Source organism: Triticum aestivum, chromosome 6A (assembly GCF_018294505.1).
Source record: "Triticum aestivum cultivar Chinese Spring chromosome 6A, IWGSC CS RefSeq v2.1, whole genome shotgun sequence".
Classification (NCBI taxonomy): Eukaryota; Viridiplantae; Streptophyta; class Magnoliopsida; order Poales; family Poaceae; genus Triticum; species Triticum aestivum.
In genome coordinates, this window is record NC_057809.1 from 507545406 (window position 1) to 507569355 (window position 23950).

Sequence of the window (23950 nt, forward strand, 5' to 3'; positions counted from 1 at the left end):
GCATCAGCTCTGAATCATGTCTTTGGTTAAATGTTGGGTTGCCCAGCTCCTGAGTTCGGCTACCTTACGTTCCGCTCTATCGGCTAAGGTAGCACCAGGAGAACTACTGCGATTGTGCCCCCGGTTCGGCCGGGCGAGTACCTCAGTAGAGAAAGCCGAAAAGTGACTATCATGATGTAGTGTGAGACTGGTCAGCCACTCGATGACCTATCGGAATCTATCGGATTCCTCCGCTTTAATGAAGGGCCGCTTCCCGGTCAGGCACACACGCGCCCCGAATTCGGATGAGCGCAGTTGCCACCAAGGAGCTACCTAAAGAGTCTCATTGTCAAACACCTATGGCTAAGTGAAAGTGTTAAAGCATTATAGTCCGGTTGCCTGGCCCGCGGCGCTATCACCTCCTTTGTAGGACCAAGACGTTGGGTTAAGTGTGAAAATGCATCTTCTGCGAGCACCCCCACACTATGTGCGTGGGGGCTGAAGCCAACGACTGCCATCTTTCAGATTCTCTCTCTCTCTCTATATATATATATATATATCTTAAAACGGCCGCACAGGAGGTGTTCCCAATACTTGGAGGCACAAGTATAAAAAAGGCCACTACAGTTTATGAAAATATTACTTTATAATTACATATGCTATCATAACATAGCATCTTTCGGGCACTACGTCTCTATTATACGAGCGCCTTCAAGAACTTCCTGAAAATAGTGCTCGGAGGGTACTCGACTTTTGTCCGAATCTCGGGACGCAACAATGGTGGTCTCCATCTCTGCCCAGTATGTCTTAACACAGGCAAGAGCCATCCTAGCGCCCTCTATGCATGCTGACCTCTTCATTGCATTTATACGCGGCACCGCGTCAAGGAATTGCTGCACCAAGCTGAAATAACTCTTCGGCTCCGATCTCCCCGGCCACAGGTGACCCATGACGTACTTCATGGCGAGTCCAGACAACCTATTCAGTTCGGCCCATTGAGCCAAACGATCATCCACTGACAGTGGACGTTCTGGATTGTGAAACTGCGACCAGAAAAGCTTTTCCACTTCGCGATCTTTCTGATCTCGAAAGTGTTCGGTCGCATCAGCAACACTCGCTGTCAAGTCCAGACAAGTATCCTCGACACTCCACATCCGGTCCAACGAAGCAAACTTCGGATCACAAAACTTCCTCCACGGCATAAAGGGCTTTCCAGCCGCAATCTGTTCGGCCTGATGCAGCTCCTCCTTCGCAGCTCTCATCGCAGAGCGAGCATCCTTGGCATCAGCAACGGCCTTTTCTAAGTCCGTCTGTCTCGCCCGGTCTTCTTTCTCAAGAAGTTTGCAACGGTCTGCAGCGCTCTTTAACTTCTCGGCCATCTCGGCCATTTCTTCTTTGCTTCGGCAGTGAGCAGCCTGTTCGGCTTTCAGCTCTTCAAGGGCCTTCTCGGCAGCCGCATCGCTTTTTCTGGCTTGCTCCTTAGCTCGGGCAAGTTCTACCCTAAGATTCTCCACGGAGGCCGTACCATCTGCGTCAAGCACACACATTGTAAGACACTGGCATGAAGCTCCTCTTACTTGATGCCGCCCGAAGAGTTACATACCTTGAGCCTCATCAAGCCGCTTGTTGACAAGCGCGATGTCGGCATCTGCCATGTCCAGTTGCCGCTTTAGTTCGACCACATCATCAGTTCGGCTTGATTCCGGACACCTCGCCACCTACATTCAAAGGCGACATCTTAGACCTGGGATTATGATCCTCTGCGTGCCGTCATTTCTTGACAACGCGCAGAGTCTCAGGGGCTACTATCTATACAGGGCGCATCTTACTTATGCGCAACTGACAAAAGTGTACATTATCTAACGTACCTCAAAACCCGTCAGTAAACTTTTGACGGCCTCATGCAATCCGCTTTCTGTGGATGAAATCCTTTCAATCACCGTGCCCATCAATGCACGATGCTCCTCTGAGATAGGAGCTCGCCCCAGCAGAATCTTTAGCTCCCCCGGCCGAGCACCAGACGGTGCCGGACTTGTCCTATGGCCTCTTTCGAAGGCTGGACGCGGAGAGCCTCGGCGGGCCACATAGCTATCTTCCGCCCTGCCGGATTCAGAGAAACCCTCCGTGACGACACCTCAGGGTCGCCTGCCTCGCTAGGTGGTACGGCAGGGGGAGGCGTCCCGCTCTCCATCATCTCCGGAAGAAGATCCCCCGAAGATGAGCTCTGCTGAGAAGGGCTGAGGTCCGAGCTACAAGGTAAAATTTCGGTAAATCTTCTCAGATATAAATCAAGGATTTCTCTCATCCCTCAAAAGGAAAACCTCTCTCTACTTACGGCTCACTGGAGGGATGATCCCCTTGAGGGCGTAGTCCGGCCGAGGAACTCCCTGGCGTCGGACCCTCTAACGAGGATTTTCTCCCCCGTTTCGAGGCCATGGTTTCCGGGTCGTGAGAGGCGGCTCTCTTCTTCCCCTTAGGAGAGGAATTGTTGGTTCCTCCCTTCGGAGCAGCCTCCTTCGAGGAGGCCATAGCTTCCTTGTCCTCCCCCTCCAAAGGCATTATCTCCAGCATCCTGACTAGCACAGGATCCGGCCTGGTTTCAGGAAGGGGAGCCGGACACCTAATCAGCCCCGACTTCGCTATCCACTCCTATTTAAAAGGACGGCTCTTTCAGGGGCAAGTTTATGACAATTATACGGATAGAAGGTCCGGGCACAAGGTTGCTTACTTGAGTATCCGGGCGATTGCAGCTTAAGCCTGCGTCCTCGGTTAAATCCGGACACATCTCTTGTGATCCGAAGAACAGTCTGTACATCTCCACGGGCGTTGTGCCCATAAAATTCTGGAGAGCTCGCGGTCCCTCTGGGTTAAACTCCCACATGCGAAGGGGGCGACGTTTGCCGGGCAATATACAGCGAATCAGCATGACCTGCGTCACCTTGACCAAACTGAGGTCTCCTTCCAAGAGATCCTTAATTCGGCCCTGTAACAGGGGCACGTCTTTGGGCAAACCCCAATCTAATCCTTTGTTGACCCATGACGCTAGCCGTGATGGGGGGCCCGAGCGAAAGGCAGGAGGCGCCGCCCACTTGGCGCTCCTGGGAGCAGTGGTATAGAACCATTCTCGTTGCCACAAGCCGAGCTCCTCTTGAAAGGAGCCCTCGGGCCATGGAGCATCAGCATTCTTACTTATGACAGCGCCTCCGCACTCTGCGTGCCGTCCCTCGATCATCTTCGGCTCCACTCCAAAAGTCTTGAGCCATAATCCGAAGTGAGGAGTGACACGGAGGAACGCTTCGCACACAACGATGAATGAGCAAATGTGGAGGATGGACTCCGGAGCTAAGTCATGAAATTCCAGCCCGTAATAAAACAGCAGCCCCCTCACGAAGGGATCCATCGGGACCCCGAAGGAAGTGAGACATGAACACCACACTCTCACCGGGCTGGGGACTGGGAATAGCCTGCCTTTGAGCAGGCAACCTATGCGGGATTTCGGCAGTCAAGAACTTAGCCTCTCTCAACTTTAGCACGTCCTCCTCCGTGACGGAGGAGGGCATCCGTCGGCCTTGAAGGTCGGAACCGGACATTGTCGAAGGTCCGAAGCGCCTGGAATCTGGAGCCTAGGGTGTTGGAACTCAAGGCGACGTGCGAACTCGTTTGAGATTGGAAAAAGGAGTAAGGCCTTGGTCTCTTTATAAGAGGTTGAATACCAGGAGCCCTCGTAACCGTTTGGGACTTGCCTTTAATCGAGAAAACATGCTAATGGGCACGATTGGGTTACCCACGTCCGTATTGATGAGAATCCCGTAAAAGGGGGGCACACGATCTCTGCTTTGACAAGACGTGCCAAGGAAACCGCCTCGCAAAACATGCTGAGGTGGAAAAGTAAAAACGATTCGAGTAAAGGACTTGGCCGTAGTGTGATGGCGCACTACGGAATACGTTAGCAGATTTGATTTGTGTTAATATTATTCTCTCTATGGCAATATGTGGAAGCTTATTTTGGAGAACTGGACACTACTCTTGGTGATTACAATCTTCTATGAAGGACTTGGAGGAGGAACCGGCCTTGCAATGCTGAAGACAATTTGCGTGCCGGACTCGTCGTCATTGAAGCCTGGTTCAGGGGCTACTGAGGGAGTCCTGGATTAGGGGGTGTTTGGGTAGCCGGACTCCTGGACTATGAAGATACAAGATTGAAGACTTCGTCCCATGTCCGGATGGGACTTTCCTTGGCGTGGAAGGCAAGCTTGGCGATGCGGATATTCAAGATCTCCTACCATTGTAACCGACTCTATGTAACCCTAACCCTATCCGGTGTCTATATAAACCGGAGGGTTGTAGTCCGTAGGCAATCAACTCCATACACAACAATCATACCATAGGCTAGCTTCTAGGGTTTAGCCTCCTTGATCTCATGGTAGATCTACTCTTGTACTACCCATATCATCAATATTAATCAAGAAGGAGTAGGGTATTACCTCCATCGAGAGGGACCGAACCTGGGTAAAACAAAGTGTTCCCTGCCTCCTGTTACCATCCGGCCTAGACGCACAGTTCGGGACCCCCTACCCGAGATCCGCCGGTTTTGACACCGACACCCACCCTTGCTTATGTGTGGCACCGTCAAGACCTAGGGTTCCACTACCCATCCGACAACACTACATCGGAGCACCCAAAAACCCATTTGTCATGAATTTCCCTGAGATAAATGTTGTGTTGAGCTGCGATTGTGCATGGCGGACCCTAAGGAAGCAGAGCCGGCGACGAGTGAGCCCGTGATGGAAGGTTCCGAGGGAGGTGAAACCTCACATTAGGCTAGCAATGGGACTGAAGAAAGGGTGGGAGGATTCAAACCTACACAGAGAGGAGGAGATAGATTGGACTTCTGGAGTGGCTGCATGATTTGATCAAATATATGTGCTAGTTTGCTTTGCTTTAAATTCATACTACTCGGCCGTTTAGCCATGCAACGCTACCAAATCATCCAAGTGTGATAAAGAAACCATCATTTTATCCTTAATGGAAACAATACAATATGTGTATTGTCCCTTTTTGTCGCTGGGATATAGATCACCACAAGATACAAACCCACTACAATGGACAACTCCCACTGAAGAACGACCCATCAAACTTGGTCAAAAAACACGAATAGATTGGAGAGCATACAAAGCTATTCAATTATACAACAAAGAAATTTCAAAAGATTCAGTTAATTTCAATGAACATTATTATCATAAAGTGACAATTCAGCATATCTCAACAAACATACCACCGATTACATCATATGAACCCCGATCATGTGAGACAGCTTATGAGAACTTTGTATTGAATCACAAGAGATAGAAGATGCCATCTAGCTACTGCTATAGAGCCTAAGGTCCTACAGGAACTACTCACACATGGTCATTGAGGCAGTAAGGTTGATGAAGAAGTCTCCGATGGTCGATTACCCCTCCGAGAGGGTGCTGAAACAAGCCACCAGATTGGATCTCCTCGGAACAGAAAATTGTGGCGGTAGAAAAAAGCAGAGAAAATTGGTTTGGAGGGTTTCACGAAATATGGGATTTATAGATGGAAGAATGGATGTAAGGCGGCGGCCAGGGGCCCCATGCGGGTGGCACCCAGGTCGCGCCACCTGGCTGCGTGGAGGCCTCTAGTGGTCTCCCTTGACCCCTCCCGGCACTTTCTGAAACCATCTAGACTTGAAAAAAAACTATATTAAAATTCCCGTGATGTTTTGACATCCATAGATACGGATTTTCTGGAAAATAAAAAACATGCAGAAAACAACAAGTGACTCTGGGCACTGAACTAATAGGTTAGTCCAGAAAAAATATAACTTGCAATAAAAAGTATTCAAAAGTGATATTAGTATAGCATGAAACAATGAAAAAACTTATAGATATGTTTGAGACGTATCAGGAGAATCTACAAAAGTAAGGAAATGGTGAAACCATGAAAGAAATATATAAATATGTGCACATTTGAACCTTTAAGGGAATGATATGAATAGTCAATGCACTGGTAATGTGTTTGCATGCTACCTGGGTAAAACACACTTGTGTCGTGTACGAAGATTCCTAAGGTGCCCCTGACCGAACAAATAAAAGGGAGTCAGATGATCCTTGATATCGGTGAGCCCATCATCGACAGTATCAAAACTACTCAACATCACATACATTGCAAAAGAATGTTGATCATAGTAAGCGACAAATGTTCACATCATTCTTACCTTAATACTTCTTTCTTGAGTAACATATGAATGGTGAAAGTAAACCATATTCAGGTCACAACTCCGATGAGAAAGATGAACTATGATAGACACCTTCTGTACTGAATCCAATACTAAGAGTAAGATCAATATATTCCCAACTCCCTTGATGAACATACTTCCTAAAACATAGTATCTCTGAATGAAATCCACATAGATTTCGAGATTGAGGACAACATAACCCCAATGCCTTGATACCAAAACTTTTAACACCCCGTTTATAATCATGCACTAATCATACACGCATCATGCATGATCACGAACGGTGACTCATGTAAATATCACAACACAACTCAAGGACACAAAACTGAAGACACAATTGGCAAATGAATGTTCTTATTCCACATCAAGTGAATGGTCCTAGGTACGTGCAATATACTATGCAAATTGATTGTTAAAATTAACAAACAATAATCAGACCCTATTAAAGGGAACCGCCATGTACAAATGAAAAGAGCAACATACTACTACTGGATTCCACGCTCTTACATATTTATATAGAGATAACTTACAAATATAATAAATCCCTACTTCACCAAAAGATAGCAACAAAGGAGGTAGTCATTAAAAGAAACAAATAGACAAATGAATCGTCGGAGAGATGATCTGAGATGAAGAGAAACAAATGGAAATTAAAATGAACCATGAGAGGGATGATTTGATTTGTAAACGTTCTAGAGAGAGGGAGAGAAAAAATATGGACGCCAGTTGCGGATGGTGAGCACTGATCAAATCGTGGGCCCACCAAGTAAGGATTGGTTGAGGATAGAACTACTCCAAATGCTTTCACATGAGAAGTCAATTGAAGCAGGATAACATTTGGAATTGACCACCCATGGTTTTTTAAGCACCACAACATTGCGTTGGGAGCCTAAACGGTGAAGAATTAAAGGCAATTGAACTCAGAGATGGAAGGAGAGAAGTCATCAAAAGTGGGTGGCATATGTGTATGTGACATTTTCTTTTCCAGAGAGAGAGATTAGTTCCTCTTGGAAATGCAGCAATTGGTTGGTATTTGGATTTGAATCTGATGTGTCATGCATGTTGACATGGACAGTGTGCATGTTGAGAGATCAACTTCTTAAGAATATAAGATCCAATCCTTGACAAGGTGTTGTTCAGGGAGGCGGCATGTGTGGGGGAGGAAAAGGTCATCATGGAGGTCGCAAGCCAGGGGAGATGTTCGATTCAGAAGATGTAGGCATGAAGCTTAGTCAAGATGAATTAAGCAGATAAAAATCTTGGTCAGAGGGGTATCCAAAATAGGCTTGTTGGGGCATATGTGAATCTGACATTGTCAGGTTCCACCTAGCTTGCTGCACCGCTCAGTATTGTGGAAAACAAGTGATGACCCACAAGTATATGGGATCAATTGTAGCCTTTTCGATAGGTAAGAGTGTCGAACCCAACGAGGAGCAGAAGGAAATGAAAAGTGGTTTTCAGCAAGGTAATGTGTGCAAGTGCTAAAATTGTAAGTAACAGAGTAGTTTGATAGCAAGATAATTTGTAACGAGTAAGTAATGATAATAGTAACAAAAGTGCAGCAAGGTAGCCCAATCCTTTTGAGGCAAAGGGCAGGCCAAACGGTCTCTTGTAATAAGCAAAGCGTTCTTGAGGGTACACGGGAATTTCATCTAGTCACTTTCATCATGTTGATTCGATTCGTTTCGCTACTTTGATAATTTGATATGTGGGTGGACCGGTGCTTAGGTGTTGTTCTTACTTGAACAAACCTCCTACTTATGATTAACCCCCTTGCAAGCATCCGCAACTACGATAAAAGTATTAAGAATAAATTCTAATCATAGCATTAAACTTTTGGATCCAATTGGTCCCTTACAGAATAGCACATAAACTAGGGTTTAAGCTTCTGTCACTCTCGCAACCCATCATCTAATAACTACTCCACAATGCATTCCCTTAGGACCAAATATGGTGAAGTGTCATGTAGTCGACGTTCACATGACACCACTAAGGAAATCACAACATACATACTATCAAAATATCGAACACATATCAAGTTCACATGATTACTTGCAACATGATTTCTCCCGTGACCTCAAGAACAAAAGTAACTACTCACAAGTGATAAACATGCTCAAGATGAGAGGGGTGTTAAATAGCATAATGGATCTGAACATATAATCTTCCACCAAATAAACCATATAGTAATCAACTACAAGATGTAATCAACACTACTAGTCACCCACAAGCACCAATTTATAGTTCAGGTACAAAAATTGAACACAAGAGATGAACTTGGGTTTGAGAGGAGATGGTGTTGTTGAAGATGTTGATGGAGATGATGATGACGATGATTTCCCCAAGATGGAAGAGTTGTTGGTGATGATGATGACGATGATTTCCCCCTCCGAGAGGGAAGTTCCCCCGGCGGAATCACTCCACCGGAGGGCAAAAGTGCTCCTGCCCAAGTTCCACATCAAGACAGCGGCGCTCCGTCCTGAAAGTACTCTCCTTATTTTTTTTTCTAGGTCACAATGACTTATATACCAGAAGATGGGCACCGGAGGTGGGCTGGGCTGAGCACAACCCACCAGGGCGCGTCTAGGGGGCCAGGCGCGCCCTGGTGTCTTCTGCTCACCAGGTGGCCCCCTTCGGTGCTTATTTGCTCCAGTATTTATTATTTATTCCATAAAAAATCCTCGTGAAGTTTCAGTCCATTTGGAGTTGTGCAGAATAGGTGGACTGGCGTAGCTTTTCCAGGTCCAGATTTCCAGCTGTCGGAATTCTCCCTCTTTGTGTGAACCTTGCAAATTATGAGAGAAAAGGCATTAGAATTACTCCAAAAGGCATTATTATGCATAAAAACATCATAAATAACAGTAGGTAAACATGATGCAAAATGGACGTATCAACTCCCCCAAGCTTAGACCTCGCTTGTCCTCAAGCGAAAACCGAAATCGAAAAACATGTCCACATGCTTAGAGAGAGAGAGGTGATACGTCCATTTTGCATCATGCTTTTATATCAATATGTATTGCATTATGGGCTGTTATTACACATTATGTCACAATACTTATGCCTTTTCTCTCTTATTTTACAAGGTTTACATGAAGAGGAAGAATGTCGGCAGCTGGAATTCTGGGATGGAAAAGGAGCAAATATTAGAGACCTATTCTGCACAACTCCAAAAGTCCTGAAACTCCACGAAAGTCAGTTTTGGAATATATTAAAAATATTTGGCGAAGAAAGCACCAGAGGGGAGCCAGCCACCGTCCACGAGGATGGGGGTGCGCCCTACTCCCTGGGCGCGCCCCCTGCCTCGCGGGCCACCTGGCAGGCCCCCGATGCCCATCTTCTGGTATAAGGTGTCTTTTGCCCTGGAAAAAAGAAGGAGGAAGCTTTCGAGATGAAGCACCGCCTTCTCGAGGCAGAACCTTTGCGGAACCAATCTAGGGCTCGGGCGGAGCAGTTCTGCCGGGGAAACATCCCTCCGGGAGGGGGAAATCGTCACCATCGTCATCACCATCGATCCTCTCATCGGGAGGGGGTCAATCTCCATCAACATCTTCACCAGCACCATCTCCTCTCAAACCCTAGTTCATCTCTTGTATCCAATCTTTGTCTCAAAACCTCAGATTGGTACATGTGGGTTGCTAGTAGTGTTGATTACTCCTTGTAGTTGATGCTAGTTGGTTTATTCGGTGCAAGATTATATGTTGAGATCCTTTATGCATATTAATACCCCCTGATTATGAACATGAATATGATTTGTGAGTAGTTACGTTTGTTCCTGAGGACATGGAAGAAGTCTTGCTATAAGTAGTCATGTGAATTTGGTATTCGTTCGATATTTTGATGAGATGTATGTTGTCTCTCCTCTAGTGGTGTCATGTGAACATCGACTACATGACACTTCACCATTGTTTGGGCCTAGGGGAAGGCATTGGGAAGTAATAAGTAGATGATGGGTTGCTAGAGTGACAGAAGCTTATACCCTAGTTTATCCGTTGCTTTGTAAGGGGCTGATTTGGATCCATATGTTTCATGCTATGGTTAGGTTTACCTTAGTTCTTCTTTCATAGTTGCGGATGCTTGCGAGAGGGGTTAATCATAAGTGGGATTCTTGTCCAAGGAAGGGCAGTACCCAAGCACCGGTCCACCCACATATCAAATTATCAAAGTAACGAACGCGAATCATATGAGCATGATGAAAACTAGCTTGACGATAATTCTCATGTGTCCTCGGGAGCGCTTTCCTTTATATAAGAGTTTGTCCAGGCTTGTCCTTTGCTACAAAAGGAAATCGGGACACCTTGCTGCACCTTGTTTACTTTTATTACTTGTTACCCGTTACGAATTACCTTATCACAAAACTATCTGTTACCGATAATTTCAGTGCTTGCAGAGAATACCTTACTGAAAACCGCTTGTCATTTCCTTCTGCTCCTCGTTGGGTTCGACACTCTTACTTATCGAAAGGACTACGATAGATCCCCTATACTTGTGGGTCATCAAGACTCTTTTCTTGCACCGTTGCCGGGGAGTGAAGCGCCTTTGGTATGGAAAAATTTATATATTGTGCTAAAATTTACTGTCACTTGTTACTATGGAAAAAAAATCCTTTGAGGGGCTTGTTAGGGGTATCTTCACCCCGACCAGTAGAGCAAAGAGTTGCTCCTCAACCTACTGAACCTACTGAAAATGTTTACTTTGAAATTCCTTCGGTTATGATAGAGAAACTACTAGCTAATCCTTTTACAGGAGATGGAACATTACATCGCTATATGCACCTAATCTATTTGGATGAAGTTTGTGGATTACTTAAGCTTGGAGGTATGCCCGAGGATGTTATCAAGAAGAAGGTCTTCCCTTTATCTTTGAAGGGAAAGGCATTGACATGGTTTAGGCTATGTGATGATATTGGATTATGGAACTACAACCGATTGAAATTGGAATTTTATCAGAAGTTTTATCCTATGCATCTGGTTCATCGTGATCGTAATTATATATATAATTTTTGGCCTCGCGAAGGAGAAAGCATCGCTCAAGCTTGGGGGAGTCTTAATTCAATGTTATATTCATGCCCCAATCATGATCTCTCAAGAGAAATTATTATTCAAAAAAATTATGCTCGGCTTTCTCTCAATAATCGTTCCATGCTTGATACTTCTTGTACTGGTTCTTTTATGATGAAGACTATTGAATTCAGATGGGATTTAATGGAAAGAATTAAACACAACTCTGAAGATTGGGAACTCGAGAAGGTAAGGAGTCAGGTATAACACCTATGTTTGATTGTGTTAAATATTTCATGGATATCGATGCTTTTCGTGAATTTAGCACTAAATATGGACTTGACTCTGAGATAGTAGCTTCTTTCTATGAATCATTTGCTACTCATGTTGATCTCACTAAGGATAAGTGGTTTAAATATCATCCTCCCATCGAAGTAAAAGTAGTTGAACCTACCGCTTATATTGAGAAACCACCTTTTTCTGTTAGAATGAAGGATCACGCTAAAGCTTCAACTATGGTTCATAAGAGTAATACTAGAACACCTACACCCTCTGAGAAAATTAAAGTTGAACCTAGTATTGTTATGGTTGAAGATCTCTTGGTCGATAATATTGATGGGCATGTTATTTACTTCTGTGATGAAGCTCCTAGAATTGCTAGAACCGATACTAAAGATAAACATAGACCTGTTGTTGGCATGCCTGTTGTTTCTGTTAAAATAGGAGATCACTATTATCATGGCTTATGTGACATGGGTGCTAGTGCAAGTGCAATACCTCATTCCTCATACAAAAACATTATGCATGATACTACACCTGCTGAGATAGAAGATATTGATGTTACTATTAAGCTTGCCAATAGAGATACTATTTCACCAGTTGGGATTGTTAGAGATGTTGAAGTCTTGTGTGGGAAAGTTAAATATCCTACTAATTTTCTCATTCTGGGTTCCCCACAAGATGACTTTTGTCCCATTATATTTGGTAGACCCTTCTTGAGTACTGTTAATGCTAAGATAGACTGTAAAAAGGATATTGTCTCTATTGATTTAGGGGATATGTCTCATGATTTTAATTTTGCTAAATTTCATAGACAACCCCATGATAAAGAATTGCCTAGTAAAGATGAAATTATTGGTCTTGCTTCTATTGCCATTCCTCCTAATGATCCTTTAGAACAATATTTGCTAGACCATGAAAATGATATGTTTATGAATGAAAGAAGGGAAATAGATGAAGTATTATTTAAACAGGGACCTATTTTGAAACATAACTTGCCTGTTGAAATTCTAGGGGATCCTCCTCCACCCAAGGGTGATCCTGTGTTTGAGCTTAAACCATTACATGATACTCTTAAATATGCTCATCTTGATAAAAATAAGATATATCCTTTTATTATTAGTGCTAACCTTTTAGAGCAGGAAGAAGAGAAATTATTGAAAACTCTAAGGAAGAACCATGCTGCTATTGGATATACTCTTGATGATCTTAAGGGCATTAGTCCCACTCTATGCCAGGACAAAATAAAATTTGAGAAAGACGCTAAATCAGTTGTTGATCATCAATGACGGTTAAATCCTAAGATGAAAGAAGTGGTAAGAAATGAAATACTAAAGCTTCTGGAGGCAGGTGCTACCTCTTGAGCACTGCGTTGGTTTTCCCTTGAAGAGGAAAGGGTGATGCAGTAAAGTAGCGTAAGTATTTCCCTCAGTTTTTGAGGACCAAGGTATCAATCCAGTAGGAGATCACACTCGAGTCCCACGCACCTACACAAAATAAGAACCTCGCAACCAACGCGATAAAGGGGTTGTCAATCCCTTCACGGTATCTTACGAGAGTGAGATCTGATAGATATGATAAGATAATATTTTTGGTATTTTTATGATAAAGAGAAATAAAGATGCAAAGTAAAATAAACGGCAATAGAAATAGATAAGTGTTGGAAGATTAATATGATGAAAGATAGACCCGGGGGCATAGGTTTCACTAGTGGCTTCTCTCAAGAGCATAAGTATTATGGTGGGTAAACGAATTACTGTCGAGCAATTTATAGAACTAAGCATAGTTATGAGAATATCTAGGCATGATCATGTATATAGGAATCACGTCCGCGACAAGTAGACGGAAACGATTCTGCATCTACTACTATTACTCCACACATCGACCGCTATCCAGCATGCATCTAGAGTATTAAGTTCATAAGAACAGAGTAATGCTTTAAGTAAGATGACATGATGTAGAGGGATAAACTCATGCAATATGATATAAACCCCATCTTTTTATCCTCGATGGCAACAATACAATACATGTCGTTTCCCTTTTTGTCGCTGGGATCGAGCACCGCAAGATCGAACCCAAAGCTAAGCACTTCTCCCATTGCAAGAAAGATCAATCTAGTAGGCCAAACCAAACCGATAATTCGAAGAGACTTGCAAAGATAAACCAATCATACATAAAAGAATTCAGAGAAGAATCAAATATTGTTCATAGATAAACTTGATCATAAACCCACAATTCATCGAATCTCGACAAACACACCACAAAAGAAGATTACATCGAATAGATCTCCAAGAAGATCGAGGAGAACTTTGTATTCAGATTCAAAGAGAGAAAAGAAGCCATCTAGCTAATAACTATGGACCCGACCGTATGAAGTAAAATACTCACACATCACCGGAGAGGCCATGGAGTTGATGTAGAGGCCCTCCGTGATCAATGCCCCATCCGGCGGAGCTCCGGAAAAGGCCCCAAGATGGGATCTCTCGGTACAGAAGGTTGCGGCGGTGGAATTAGGTTTTTGTGGTGCTCCTGGATGTTTGGGGGGTACGTGGACTTATATAGGAGGAAGAAGTAGGTCGGTGGAGCAACGAGGGGCCCACGAGGGTGGAGGGCGCGCCCAGGGGGGTAGGCATGCCCCCTGCCTCGTGGCCTCCTTGATTGTTTCTTGACGCCCACTCTAAGTCTCCTGGATCATGTTTGTTGAGAAAATCACGTTCCCGAAGGTTTCATTCCGTTTGGACTTCGTTTGATATTCCTTCTCTGCGAAACACTGAAATAGGCAAAAAACAGCAATTTGGGCTGGGCCTCTGGTTAATAGGTTAGTCCCAAAAATAATATAAAAGTGTAAAATAAAGCCCATTAACATCCAAAATAGATAATATAATAGCATGGAACAATGAAAAATTATAGATACGTTGGAGACGTATCAAGCATCCCCAAGATTAATTCATGCTCGTCCTCGAGTAGGTAAATGATAAAAGCAGAATTTTTGATGTGGAATGCTTCCTAACATATTTCTCAATGTAATTTTTCTTTATTGTGGCATGAATGTTCAGATCTGAAAGATTCAAGATAAAAGTTTAATATTGACATAAAAATAATAATACTTCAAGCATACTAACTAAGCAATCATGTCTTCTCAAAATAACATGGCCAAAGAAAGTTCATCCCTACAAAATCATATAGTTTGTTCATGCTCCATTTTCGTCACACAAGAATGCTCTCATCATGCACAACCCCGATGACAAGCCAAGCAATTGTTTCACACTTTAGTAATCTCAAACTTTTTTCAACTTTCACACAATACATGTGCGTGAGCCATGGATATAGCACTATGGGTGGAATAGAATATAGTGATGGGGGTTATGTGGAGAAGACAAAAAAGGATAAAGTCTCACATCGACGCGGCTAATCAATGGGCTAGGGAGATGCCCATCAATTGATGTCAATGCAAGGAGTAGGGATTGCCATGCAACGGATGGACTAGAGCTATAAATGTATGAAGCTCAACAAAAGACACTAAGTGGGTGTGCATCCAACTTGCTTGCTCACGAAGACCTAGGGCACTTGAGGAGGCCCATTGTTGGAATATACAAGCCAAGTTCTATAATGAAAAGTTCCCACTAGTATATGAAAATGACAAAACAAGAGACTCTCTATCATAAAGATCATGGTGCTACTTTGAAGCACAAGTGTGCAAAAAGGATAGTAGCATTGCCCCTTTTTATTCTCTTTTTTGGGCCTTTCTATTTTTTGGGACAATGCTCTATTAATGATGATCATCACACTTCTATTTATTTACAACTCAATGATTACAACTCGATACTAGAACAAGATATGACTCTATATGAATGCCTCCGGCAGTGTACCGAGATGTGCAATGACTCATGAGTGACATGTATGAAAAAAATTATGAACGGTGGCTTTGCCACAAATACGATGTCAACTACATGATCATGCAAGGCAATATGACAATGATGATGCGTGTGATAATAAATAGAATGGTGGAAAGTTGCATGACAATATATCTCGGAATGTCTATGGAAATGCCATAATAGTTAGGTATGGTGGCTGTTTTGAGGAAGATATAAGGAGGTTTATGTGTGATAGAGCGTATCGTATCACGGGATTTGGATGCACCGGCGAAGTTTGCACCAACTCTCAAGGTGAGAAAGGGAAATGCACGGTACTGTAGAGGCTAGCAATAATGGAAGGGTGAGAGTGTGTATAATCCATGGACTCAACATTATTCATAAAGAACTCACATACTTATTGCAAAAATCTACAAGTCGTCAAAAACCAAGTATTACGCGCATGCTCCTAGGGGGATAGATTGGTAGGAAAAGACCATCGCTCGTCCCCGACCACCACACATAAGGAAGACAATCAAATAACATCTCATGTTTCAAATTTGTTACACAACGTTTACCATACGTGCATGCTACGGGACTTGCAAACTTCAACACAAGTATTTCTCAAATTCACAACTACTCAACTAGCACAACTTTGATATCACTATCTCCATATCTCAAAACTATCATCAAGTATCAAACTTCTCTTAGTATTCAATGCACTTATATGAAAGTTTTTATTATGCCTAAAAGCAAATTGCCATGTTGTTCTAAAGGACTCTCAAAATAGTATAAGTGAAGCATGAGAGATCAATTATTTCTATAAAATAAAACCACCGCCATGCTCTAAAAGATATAAGTGAAGCACTAGAGCAAAAACTATATAGCTCAAAAGATATAAGTGAAGCACATAGAATAAAAACTGTATAGCTCAAAAGATATAAGTGAAGCACATAGAGTATTCTAATAAATTCCAATTCATGTGTGTCTTTCTCAAAAGGTGTGTACAGAAAGGATGATTGTGATAAACTAAAAAGCAAAGACTCAAATCATACAAGATGCTCCAAGCAAAACACATATCATGTGGTGAATAAAAATATAGCTCCAAGTAAAGTTACCGATAGACGAAGACGAAGGAGGGGATGCCTTCCGGGGCATCCCCAAGCTTAGGCTTTTTGGAGTCCTTGTATTTTACCTTGGGGTGGCATGGGCATCCCCAAGCTTAGGCTCTTGCCACTCCTTGTTCCATAATCCATCAAATCTTTACCCAAAACTTGAAATCTTCACAACACAAAACTTAAAAATCTTCGTGAGCTCCGTTAGTAAAAGAAAACAAACCACCACTTCAATGTACTGTAATAAACTCATTATTTATTTATATTGGTGTTAAACCTAATTTATTCCAACTACTCTATGGTTTATAAACTCTTTTGCTAGCCATAGATTCATCAAAATAAGCAAACAATACACGAAAAACAGAATCTGTCAAAAACAGAACAGTCTGTAGTAATCTGTAGGTTTTGAATACTTATGGAACCCCAAAAATTCTAAAATAAATTTCTGGACGTGAGGAATTTACCATAATCATCTTCAGAAAGAATTAACTAAATATCACTTTCCAAATAAAAATGGCAGAAATTCTCGTGAGCGCTAAAATTTCTGTTTTTTACAGCAAGATCAAAAAGACTTCCCCCAAGTCTTCCCAACGGTTCTACTTGGCACAAACACTAATTGAACACAAAAAATACAACCAAAACAGAGTCCAGATAAATTATTTATTACTAAACAGTAGCAAAAAGCAAGGAATAAAAATAAAATTGGGTTGCCTCCCAACAAGCGCTATCATTTAACGCCCCTAGCTAGGCATAAAAGCGAAGATAGATCTAGGTATTGCCATCTTTGGTAGGCAATCCATAAGTGGCTCTCATAATAGATTCATATGGTAATTTAATTTTATTTCTAGGGAAGTGTTCCATGCCTTTCCTTAACGGAAATTGGAATCTAATATTCCCTTCCTTCATATCAATAATTGCACCAATTGTTCTAAGGAAAGGTCTACCGAGAATAATAGGACATGAAGGATTGCAATGTATGTCAAGAACAATGAAATATACGGGCACGTAGTTCCTATTTGCAACAATAATAACATCATTAATTCTTCCCATAGGTTTCTTAATAGTGGAATCCGCAAGGTGCAAGTTTAAAGAACAATCATCAAATTCACGGAATCCTAGCAAATCACATAAAGTTTTCGGAATCGTGGAAACACTAGCACCCAAATCACACAAAGCATAGCATTAGTGATCTTTAATTTTAATATTAATAGTAGGTTCCCACTCATCGTAAATTTTTCTAAGGATAGAAACTTCCAACTCAAGTTTTTCTCCATAAGATTGCATCAAAGCATCATCGATATGTTTAGTAAAAGCTTTATTTTGACTATAAGCATGAGGAGAATTTAGCACGGATTGCAACAAGGAAATACAATCTATCAAAGGGAAATTATCATAATTAAATTCCTTGAAATCCGAAATAGTGGGTTCATTAATATCTAAAGTTTTGATCTCTTCAATCCCACTTTTACCAATTTTTGCATCAAGATCTAAAAACTCCAAATTTTTGGAACGCCTTCTAGGTAAAGGTGGCTCATCTTCAGTCTAATACGTCTCCAACGTATCTATAATTTTTGATTGCTCCACGATATGTTATCTACTGTTTTTGGCAATATTGGGCTTTATTATCCACTTTTATATTATTTTTGGGACTAACCTATTAACCGGAGGCCCAGCCCAGAATTGCTGTTTTTTTTCCTATTTCAGTGTTTCGAAGAAAAGGAATATCAAACGGAGTCGAAACGGAACGAAATCAACTGGAGAAGTTATTTTTGGAAGGAAAGCTACCAGATGGACTTGGACCCCATGTTAGGAGCCAAGGGAGGTGCCCACGAGGGTGGGGGCGCCCCTAGGGCGCGCCCCTGCCTCGTGGGGCCCCCGAAGCTCCACTGACGTACTTCCTGCACCCATATATACCTACGTATCCTAAAACTTCCAGAACGAAGAATAGATCAGGAGTTCCGCCGCCAGAAGCCTCCGTAGCCACCGAAAACCAATCTAGACCCGTTCCGGCACCCTGCCGGAGGGGGCAATCCCTCTCCGATGGCCATCTTCATCATCCCAGTGCTCTCCATGATGAGGAGGGAGTAGTTCCCCTCGGGGCTGAGGGTATGTACCAGTAGCTATGTGTTTGATCTCTCTCTCTCTCGTGTTGTTGAGGTGATACGATCTTGATGTATCGCGAGCTTTGCTATTATATTTGGATCCTATGATGTTTTCTCCCCCCTCTACTCTCTTGTAATGGATTGAGTTTCCCCTTTGAAGTTATCTTATCGGATTGAGTCTTTAAAGATTTGAGAACACTTGATGTATGTCTTGACGTGTGTATCTGTGGTGACAATGGGATACCATGTGATTCACTTGATGTATGTTTTGGTGATCAACTTGCGGGTTCCTCCCATGAAGCTATGCATAGGGGTTGGCACACGTTTTCGTTGTGATTCTCCGGTAGAAACTTTGGGGCACTCTTTGAGGTCCTATGTGTTGGTTGAATAGATGAATCTGAGATTGTGTGATGCATATCGTATAATCATGCCCACGGATACTTGAGGTGACATTGGAGTATCTAGGTGACATTAGGGTTTTGGTTGATTTGTGTCTTAAGGTGTTATTCTAGTACGAACTCTAGGGCTGTTTGTGACACTTGCAGGAATAGCCCAACGGATTGATTGGAAAGAATAACTTTGAGGTGGTTTCGTACCCTACCATAATCTCTTCGTTTGTTCTCCGCTATTAGTGACTTTGGAGTGACTCTTTGTTGCATGTTGAGGGATAGTTATGTGATCCAATTATGTTATTATTGTTGAGGGAACTTGCACTAGCGAAAGTATGAACCCTAGGCCTTGTTTCAACGCATTGCAATACCGTTTACGCTCACTTTTATCATTAGTTACCTTGCTGTTTTTATATTTTCAGATTACAAAAACCTTTATCTACCATCCATATACCACTTGTATCACCATCTCTTCGCCGAACTAGTGCACCTATACAATTTACCATTGTATTGGGTGTGTTGGGGACACAAGAGACTCTTTGTTACTTGGTTGCAGGGTTGCTTGAGAGAGACCATCTTCATCCTACGCCTCCTACGGATTGATAAACCTTAGGCCATCCACTTGAGGGAAATTTGCTACTGTCCTACAAACCTCTGCACTTGGAGGCCCAACAACGTCTACAAGAAGAAGGTTGTGTAGTAGACATCAAGCTCTTTTCTGGCGCCGTTGCCGAGGAGGTGAGTGCTTGAAGGTATATATTTAGATCTTGCAATCGAGTCTTTTAGTTTCTTGTTTTATCACTAGTTTAGTTTATAAAAGAAAACTATAAAAAATGGAATTTAGTTTGTCTCATACGCTTCATCTTTTTAATATCTTTCGTGAGTATGATGGAAAGGAAAATTGTGCCAAAGTGTTAGAAGAAGAATGCATTAAAATGTTTGGCACTAAATCTTTGAGTGTTGAGCATGGTTGCAATGTTGTTGGTACGATTTCTTTGAATATCCATGATACTAATGATGATTGCACTAGTTATGATGAAAATGTCTCCTATAAGCATGTCAATTTTTGTGGAGTGCATTGGGTTTGTAAGTACACACCAAATAGGGAAGATAGATATTGCAAGAGGCATAAGTACTTAGAAACTAAATTGTTGCAAGAAGAGCTAGATGAATGTGCTGAAAATTTATTTTTCTTAGCCCTACTTGTGAACTTTGCAATGAACGTGATCATTTTAGTATCCAATGCAAATTGTTTCATGATCGTATCGTGTCCAAAAATTGTGATGACTTGATTTCCCTTGCACATCATAATGAACTTAGTTTGCTCTTGGGTTATGAATAAATTAAACGTATAACTAAGGATATTCCAAAATTTTCCCTTGATAAAGTTCTTCATTTTGATCTAGAGAAAATTTATATGTATTGTGCGGTGAATTTCATTCAAAATCCTTATATTGCCAACTACATAAGGAAAAGAAAAAAATAGAAGATGAAGAGAATACTAATGAAAGGGAAGAGACTTCCCAATATCCTCCTATTATTTCTTATGATGAATCAGGTAATGAGGAGGAGCCTCCTATTCAACCAATCTCATTAATAAGGAGATCCAAAAAGAGGATTGAACCCACACATGATGTGGTGAAGAAGAAGAAAAGAAAAAGGAAGAGAGGTAAAAAGATGTCTCTCCCAAATAATGCTGCCCCTATTACTATTATGCCCCATGAAAATATAATTATGGAAGGTAATGATACTTCTTATGATCTTGAAAATCTTTTTGCAATTGCTTGGAAGAATATGATAATTGCTATACCATTGGTGCTATCCACACTATTAATGATGAGAGTGATTATGCTTATGATATGAAAAGGCCCAAGCTTGGGGATGCTATGTTTGATGAAGATGATGTTTTTGAGAATATATTTGCTGCAATTAATGTTTGTCCCAAGCTTGAGGATGCTATGTTTAATGAAGATGATATTTTTAGTCTCCCAAGTTTTGATATGCAAATTTATAATGATGATAGCATGCCTCCTACCTATGATGATTATTGTGATGATACTTATGCTATAAAAAGTAGTGATTATATTTATAAAAATTGTCATGATTATGATTACCCCTTCTCTGAAAATTACTATTTTAATGTGGAAACAATTTATAGTATTCGAGTCTCTTATGATACTCCCACTATTCCGATTGAGAAGAATTTTGCTTATCTGGAGAGTAATAAAATTTCTATGCTTGTATATCATGAAAAGAATGCTTTAGGTGCTGGTTATATTGTTGAATTCATTCATGATGCTACTGAAAATTATTATGAGGGAGGAATATATGCCTGTAGGAATTGCAATAATATCAAGTTTCCTCTCTATGTGCCTAAAGTTTTGAAGTTATGCTTGTTTTACCTTCCTATGCAAGTTGATTCTTGTTCCCACAAGTTGTTTGCTCACAAAATCCCTATACATAGGAAGTGGGTTAGACTTAAATGTGCTAGTCATATTCTTCATGATGCTCTCTTCATGTTACAATTCTCATCCTTTATGTGAGCATCATTGAAATCATCATGCCTAGCTAGGGGCAGCGCTTGTTGGGAGGCAACCCAACTTTATTTTTATTCCTTGATTTTTGTTCCTGTTTAGTAATAAATAATTCATCTAGCCTCTGTTTATATGTGGTTTATGCATTTAATTAGTGTTTGTGCCAAGTAGAACCTTTGGGAAGACTTCGGGAGAGTCTTGTTGATCATGCTGTAAAAAACAAAAAACTTTAGCGCTCACGAGAATTGCTGCCATTTTTATTTGGAGAGTGCTATTTAGTTAATTATTTTTGAAGTTTATTAATAGATAAATTCCTCACGTCCATCAATTTATTTTAGAATTTTTGGGGTTCCAGATCTTGCGCTAGCTACAGATTACTACAGACTATTCTGTTTTTGACAGATTCTGTTTTTGTGTGTTGTTTGCTTATTTTGACGAATCTATGGCTAGTAAATTAGTTTTAAACCATAGAGAAGTTGAAATACAGTAGGTATAACACCCATATAAATAAATAATGAGTTCATTACAGTACCTTGAAGTGGTGATTTATTTTCTTATACTAACGGAGCTTACGAGTTTTCTATTAAGTTTTGTGTTGTGAAGTTTTCAAGTTTTGGGTAAGGATTCGATGGACTATGGAATAAGGAGTGGTAAGATACTAAGCTTGGGGATGCCCAAGGCACCCCAATTTAATATTCAAGGACAACCAAGAGCCTAAGCTTGGGGATGCCCCGAAAGGCATCCCCTCTTTCGTCTTCACTCATCAGTAACTTTACTTAGAGCTATATTTTTATTCGCCACATGATATGTGTTTTGCTTGGAGCGTCAATTTATTTTGTTAGGATTTGCTTTCTGTTATTTAGAACAATGTTTTGCATCTTTTATTTCAATAAAAGTGGCATTGATAGCCTTTACTATGCCTATGTTACAAGTATACATGTTGCTGTTTGAAAACAGAAAGTTTACCGCTGTTGCAATAATTCCCTAGAAAAGTAAGAATGTGATAAAATGTTGAAACCTTTTGCATATTAAGCTCTGATAAATTTACTACAGTGAGAATTTTCTTTCATAATTTTTGGAGCTAGGGAAGTATGTATGTTGCAGCATTCTTTACAGACTATCCTGTTTAGGCAGATTGCTGTTATGTTTGCATTGTTTGCATATGTTTGCTTCTTTAATGATTCTATTTGAGGATAGGACTATTAAATATGCAGAGGAATTTAGTATGCAATGTTGAATAATAATTTTAGTGATTTGCTACAGTAGAGTATGATAAGGTTTTTGCAATGGTTTATACTAACTTATCTCACGAGTCCTTGTTGAGTTTTGTGTGGATGAAGCTTTTGAGATTTAGGGAGACCGTGATATGAGAGGAATTAAGGAGACACAAAAGCTCAAGCTTGGGGATGCCCAAGGCATCCCAATATAATATTTCAAGAAGTCTCAAGCATCTAAGCTTGGGGATGCCCCGGTTGGCATCCCACCTTTCTTCTTCAACAACTATCGGTTAGTTTCGGTTGATCCTAAGTTTTTGTTTCTTCACATGATGTTTGCCATTCTTAGAATGTCATTTTATTTTGCTTTGCTTGCTGTTTGAATAAAACACCAAGATCTGAAATTCTTAAAAGTTAGAGAGTCTTCACATAGTTGCATAATTATTCAACTACTCATTGATCTTCACTTATATCTTTCGGATTAGTTTGTCATTTGCTCTAGTGCTTCACTTATATCTTTTAGAGCATGGCGGTTTCATTTTGAAGAAATAGATGAACTCTCATGCTTAACTTAGATTATTTTGAGAGTCTTAATAGCATGGTAATTTGCTTAAAATCCTAATATGCTAGGTATTCAAGAATAATAAAACTTTCTTATGAGTGTGTTGAATACTAAGAGAAGTTTGATGCTTGATGATTGTTTTGAGATATGTGGGTAATAATATCAAAGTCGTGCTAGTTGAGTAGTTGTGAAATTGATAAATGCTTGTGCTGAAGTTTGCAAGTCCCGTAGCATGCACGTATGGTAAACGTTGTGTAACAAATTTGAAACATGAGGTGTTATTTGATTATCCTCCTTATGAGTGGAGGCCGGGGACGAGCAATGGTCTTTTCCTACCAATCTATCCCCCTAGGAGCATGCGCGTAGTACCGAGGTTTTTGATGACTTGTAGATTTTTGCAATGAGTATGTGAGTTCTTTATGACTAATGTTGAGTCCATGGATTATACGCACTCTCACCCTTCCATCCTTGCTAGCCTCTTCAGTACCGTGCATTGCCCTTTCTCACATTGAGAGTTGGCGCAAACTTCGCCGGTGCATCCAAACCCCGTGATATGATATGCTCTTTCACACATAAACCTCCTTATATCTTCCTCAAAACAGCCACCATACCTACCTATTATGGCATTTCCATAGCCATTCCGAGATATATTGCCATGCAACTTTCGAT